Source organism: Tursiops truncatus, chromosome 2 (genome assembly GCF_011762595.2).
Source record: "Tursiops truncatus isolate mTurTru1 chromosome 2, mTurTru1.mat.Y, whole genome shotgun sequence".
Taxonomy (NCBI): Eukaryota; Metazoa; Chordata; class Mammalia; order Artiodactyla; family Delphinidae; genus Tursiops; species Tursiops truncatus.
This window is the reverse complement of record NC_047035.1, coordinates 43972143-43978752: the sequence shown is the minus strand read 5'-3', so window position 1 is coordinate 43978752 and position 6610 is coordinate 43972143. Positions and strand designations below refer to the sequence as shown.

Below are 6610 nucleotides of genomic sequence, written 5' to 3'. Positions count from 1 at the left end.
ATTCCCTTATAATTCACCCTTTTTGAGAGAATAGATCCTTTAGTGGCATCATTTATTCTGGTGTAAGAAAGTCCAACTTGTTGATTGCTAGGAGGAGAGAAAAGCCAACTATTGATTGTTGATATTACTTAATATAGGAGCTGTTATCCCATAAAAAATACTTAACTTATTTTTAACTTTTGCTTTAAAATGTTTTAGAAACAAATAGAGTTGATTCTCTAGTTAAAATATCAAAAAATCTACTTGGTCAGTATTTTTTTGATACTGACCAAGTATCAAAAATTTTGATACTGACCAAGCTATTTTATCACTTTTTTTTTTTTTTGCCCCATTAGGTACTTTGGCTTTCTCATTGGTTCTTTATTAAAGTTCCTTGGATTGCCTCAAAGTGCAATCCCTTAGACAAATTTAGTTGCCTTTAAAAAAACACCAGCAATAGAAAGCACACTAGGAAAACAAGCATTACTCTAAGAAGCAGCAACCCTGGAAAGACAGTTTTGTTAGTGGAAACACATTAGTCTTGCACAAACTAAGCAGTGATGATATTTACAGAGCAGTTTATAAAAGGTCAAATGCCCGTCTTCTGCCAGCAAGTGATGCATGACCTTGTAAAAGGAAAAGTAGGTTTTCAAATGGTGGCCCATGGACACGTTTTCAGGAATCTGTGACTTTTAGGATGTTGAAAATATTTTTAATCATTGCATCTCAATAACAGAATAAAGATTTAAAAAATCAACCTTTTAGCAGTTATCAAGACAGAACTTTTCGGGCTTCCCTGGCAGTGCAGTGGTTAAGAATCCACCTGCCAATGCAGGGGACACAGGTTCAAGCCCTGGGCCAGGAAGATCCCACATGCCATGGAGCAACTAAGCCCATGAGCCACAATTACTGAGCCTGTGAGCCACAACTACTGAACCAGCATGCCACAACTACTGAAGCCTGCACACCTAGCGTCCATGCTCCGCAACGAGAGAAGCTGCAAGGAAGACCCAACGCAGCCAATAAATAAATAAATAAATAAGAGGGTTAACATAAATTATAAAAAGACAGAACCTTTCTTTGCAGTTATAATTCTCAATTGAAAGACATTGATGTAGAAAAAGATCCTCATTTTTAAGTCAGTGTTTCCCAAAGTGGACTCCGCTGATGTATTGTGGGGTGTGTGAAGATAATTCTATGCTTTTAAAAGGGGTCCTGGCATTATTCAAGTTTGAGAACCGGAGCTCTGCTGCGTGAACCACTCACTCCCTGCTGAAGAGGCCGGCAAAGGTAGAGGGCGCCACCGTGAGGCTCCCATTTCAACGCTTGTCATTTCAATTGTGGTGGGTTAGAGATCACAGGAAGCAGTGCTATCTGTTGAAGAGACATCAGACAGTGTAGTAAAAAGGGTAATCCATTTATTTTTAGAGAAGTTTTCCACTCAGAGATCATACACGCTGCAGATCACAGAAACACATGCAAGCATGAAATTTAATTTTTAGGAACTCTTTCCTGGGGCTTCCATAGAAAGCAACAGTGAAAGGAAAATGATAATCATGACAAGAAAATTATAGAGAGGTTGAGGGAAAATGAAAAACATGTAGTTAAAAAATTTTTTTAATGAAAAATCATGCAAGTGGCATTATTTTAGCTCAACAGAGATAAATTAACATCACAGAGACAACACTTTAAAACTTTAAAACAGTCAAGAAAAAATGATGCGCATGTTTTTTCCCCCATGTGTTTTTTCCCCCTAGTCACAATTATAATTTATAAATGTGATAAATATTGACTTACTAGGCTTCCAAGAGATGGAATGAAGCATGCAGTAAAACAAAAGCAATACATTTGTGCTTTTGGCATGAAATGAGTGAGAGATTAAGCTGAGGCTTCCCTAGATTATTAACGGGAAACAAAGTGGATAATACTAGTGTTTATGCACAACTGCATGCTGTTTTCAGCAAATAAATACAACGATTTTTTAAAAACTCAACCATTATTTTTTTCCAGGGTGATAATTACCTTTCCTGTAATTTTCCATTAAAAAAAATCACTGAAAAACAATAATAAAAAGTTTATATTGCATGTCTTCAACTAAACTCTCAGTGAAGATTTATTTCAAAAGAGAATTAAGATTTGGCATGTCTAACAGTGCTAAGAAAGAATACCAGTGCAGCAGAATACTGACTTACTGAAATTCCCCAGTATTTAGCAAATATGTCCAACAGACATAGTTCGAAACTTATACTCAAATCTTCCCTGATGGCAAAAGTCACAATGCAATGGAAATTCAAATTGTAGATGAACTAATTAATAACTATGACATGATATGGTCACACTGGCACGAGAGACTTTTTCCTCAATTGAAAAATCTTTGGAAAGAACTTTTAGCTGAAGAACAGGCCAAAATGGCAATTTTTCCTTGAAAGTATTGGATGAAATAACATATGAAGAAAATGTGAAAATCCATTTACCAATGTTTCGGTATATATAGCTATAGATATATAGATATATGCACACACATATTCTCTCTCTATATAGAGAGAGATTTTATCTATCTATCTATCTATCTATTTCTTTTACAAAGGTTGCTACCTTTGTTGCATTGATATAATGCAGGTCCAGTGGAAAGAAGGGAGCTCTCAAGGAACTAAATTCTCACATGTGAGGTTTTCTAAACCGTCATCACAGCAACAAAATAATTTGTCAAATTCTTAAAATTTACAGCCATCCCAGACATGAGAAATTTTGACCAAATTTGCGCCTTCACACGGAGCTAATCTCACTCCCGTAGCTGTAAACATGATGGTCGAAGTGACAGCCTGGCTACAAATCTGTCTGGCAGCTTCATTAGACATCTCTCGCCTGACTGATTAAACTACATTTAAGACCCACTTTTATTTTTCCAAGCCTTTTGTTTAAATTAAAAGGTCATGTTTTCAAGCAAATGATCTGCTGCTCCCCTCAGTCCAGCACCATAATACAGTTACATTATTACTAGTATAACCCCAAGTGATGAGTCAGCTGCCCAGGCACATGGGTCCCGGCCCCTCCCGGGGGGACAGCAGGACACTGGGGAGGGGGCTGTTTATTTATTTACAGTAGAACCTAGTGAGGGGGCCTGGCTGGGTAACCATCAAGTTGTTCCTTCCCAACAAAATCCTAATGGAGTCCTAATGGGAAAACTGGGTTCAATATGTAGGACACACCTGTAATTTGGAAATCCTTCCTTTCAAATTTTGGCAGTGGCTTTTTTCTTTAAGTGGACACCATTTCATAAACCTCCATATTTTATCACTGTCCATTTAATTTTTTTTAAATTGAAGTAAAGTTGAATTTCAATGTTGTATGAATTTCTGCTGTACAGTGAAGTGACTCAGCTATACATACATATGCATTCTTTTTCATATTCTTTGCCATTATGGTTATCACAGGATATTGAATCTAGTTCCCTGTGCTATACAGTAGGACCTTGTTGTTTATCCATTCTATATATACCAGTTTGCATCTGCTAATCCCAAACTCCCACTGTCCATTTTTTAAAAAACAACCAATCAACTTTCTCAGATAATGAATTATTGCATCAAGAAAATAGAAACATACACCACACTTTACATAATATATGCTAACTTTTTACTGTAGTGAATCAAGAGGTTTATGTTATGCATAAAACAGAGAGCAGGCCCACCCTCATGAACCCCTCCTACAGGCATTCAGGCCAAACAAGGAAACTTCACTTACTCTGTCCTGAGATTTTTCTGTTGGTGTGATGGCAGATACAGAAGAACCAACTGAGAGATAGACCATTACTGAGCTATTTTAACTTTGTGGGTGACCACTGAAGGCTATGTCCCATACATTTCACAGCAGGCCTAAGACGAGGAATCTAAAAGCTAGAGACTGCAGATGTGGGAAATCTCTGCTTTAATGCAAGAGAGGAAGAAACTGTGTCTGTTTGCAGCCCTGTTTTTCCCTTTATCTCACATGGTTTATATTGTTTATAATGCCTGCCTTTATTTCATAATGTATTTGCCATGCCTCAGTGTGAGACCAATTCCTTTGTCATGAAGTGGTTGAAAGAAGCCAGGTCAGGAAGCATCTACACAGGTGTGGGATTGATGCTGGGAACGAAAGTCTTATTTCCTAGTGCTGATATTTTTCATTTGTTAGTTATAGAATTTTGAGCTTTTATCTGTTATTAAATTCTATGCGAAATTGATTTTTGGATTAGATTTTGTCCTTTTTTTTTTTTTTTTTTTTTTACATTTTCAGTTATAATTAAATCCTCCATAATCATCAAGGGTTGAGTAGAACTGCTGTTGGCAAACTCCTACTGAGCGTCAGTACTCGGTGTGAACAGGGTTAGTGAACCATGTTAAAGAAGTAGTATTGCCTTTTCATTTTCATTTCAATGACATTCAATTTATAATAAATAAATTTGCATATTGATACTGCAAATAAAATCCAAAAATTTAAAATGCACACATACACACACACACACACGTTTTCACGTACTTGAAATGTAAACAGTTTCCAGTTCTTTGAGAATATTGTTTGGCTGTCTGAACCACAAAGCCCAAGTTCTGGACACACATTCATGTCAGCCTATTTGTGGGAGACTTTGCTGCCGTTGATGTGTAGGGAGTTCACACATGGGCACTGATGAGAAAAGAGAATCAAGATTTTTTTTTAACTTAAAGGATTTTTTCGAGTTTTATTTCTCAACTTTCTGATGCTGAAAATCAAAACAAAACAAAACAAGAAAGCTGGTTATAGAAAACAAAATTCCTGTACTGATATCAAGTCATTATTTAACCTGAATAATATAAATCGGTTTAAATACAATGAGTTTTAAATGATTCTGACACCTAAAAGTTAGATTCATAATGAAAATATCTTTTGAAAGGTACAGAATTCTAAAATTATTTATCTGCTTGCAAATTTCATTAACGAAGAAATTAGTTTTAAGCTTTTTTTAATTCTCATAAAAGTATATTAACACATACTCTAACTGAGGATCACTTGAGATGTTACGTGAGTACATTCCTGTTACTTTTGTACAGTTCAAACTCCATAGTAATTTTAAACTGTAAAATTGATATAAATCACGTAAATAAGGAAACACATACGTAAAGTGCTTTGAACTTAGCTGTTGTCTAGCAAATGTTGGTTGTTGTTACTTAGTTATTGGAGTAGTTTCTAGATAAATATCTGACTGCTAATGATCAAAGTAATTGATCTATTACAGCTTCTGTTCCTGATCCTATATTTCAATAAAATAAGCCAATCTTTACTGATAGAAAACAAAAAAATAGTAATAAATAAATAACTTCAAAATGTTTTCAGATATCAAAACCTTCTTAAAATTAAGTTAATGTCAACAATTTTAGGTTCTATGCAAAAATTCTCCCCACATAACAGTGCCAGATTGGCAGGGAGAAGGGGTGATATTTCTCTAGTCCTTCATATGATGTTTTTAATCTGAAAGTAAGAGTCTATTTGAAAATCTCTACCAAGTAGGTCTGAATACAAATAACTTACAGTTTGTTCCATTCGTTAATCATGTAAGCTCTAAATATGTTTTTGAAAAAAAGTATATTATTATTGACGGACGTATTTGGCAAAGCAATATCAGCTATACACAAAAGCCATTTTAAACAGCCTCTTTAATAAGGCAGGAGATGAAAAATACCAGCTCACAATAGTATGTGTTTAATTAGGAGGTATACTGTACTTAGAGACATTCTAATGAATAATAAATGATGTTTTATTTCCTGTGTCTGAGACACAAAGCCAAATAATCAAGAATCAAAGCAACTCAAAGTATTAGGTAACAATCAGTAAACTTGGGCAAGATCCTTTTCCCTCTCAAGTTTAATTGGCTCATTGTTCCCAGGAACTATAAACCATGGGGTTGGTGGCAGTGCTGAAGTTTACTTCTATAAAGGAAGATTAACATATTCTGGAACTTTACACTAATCCTTGTTTTGAATTAACTCAAGCAGATTGGATTAGTAATTCTTACCTACCACCCACTAGAAGAGACCCGGCTTCGGCTTCGCTTCTTTGACAACCAGTGGTATTGTACACTTTCTGTGCAGTATCTCCCACTGAAAACATTCTCAGGAAAGAAACTGTTTTACGGGAAAAAGGAAAAGTTTTACATGAGGGGGGCAAGAACCAAGGCCTCTCAAAGCCAAACCCGTTAGTTTTTCCATTATCAGCTTGGTGCACATTTGGTTAATTCAGGCAGTGGTGGGCTATTCTGAGAAGTTCATTAAACATCTCCTTGTCACTGAATTGGCTTTTCTCTGCTCCTCATCTGGGGAGGGCTGTGGGCAGAAAGGCAAGAGGAAGGGCTTCTCCCTCACAACCTTCTAGAACCATTTCCATACCCTTTCTTTCCTCGTATTCCCTCATCTCTCAGATATGAACTAAAAATAAAGAAAGAAAGAAATCAACTACTGAACGATTCTCTAGGGCAATGGTTACTAACCCCCGCTTTCATGACTGCAATGAATTTATACACCTATTGATGTGGAGTCTTTACAGAAAGAACACCAACAAAATCAAGTTCTGCCAGACTCTTCAAGAAAGATGCTCTTGGCCTGTAGGTTCAGATCACATAGGC

The 6610-nt window shown here is 36.0% G+C and overlaps 1 long non-coding RNA gene across 2 annotated transcripts; it reads right to left on the bottom strand.

The window, feature by feature from the left end:
* Positions 1-1223: 1223 nt before the first annotated feature.
* Positions 1224-6111, bottom strand: LOC141277831 (uncharacterized). Of its 2 annotated transcripts, none has more exons than XR_012329688.1 (3): positions 6009-6111; positions 4495-4638; positions 1224-1353 (listed from the first exon to the last, which is right to left on the bottom strand). It is a non-coding gene; the product is annotated as an uncharacterized lncRNA (long non-coding RNA). The 2 variants fall into 2 exon arrangements; XR_012329687.1 differs by having other exon boundaries at positions 6005-6090.
* Positions 6112-6610: the final 499 nt, after the last annotated feature.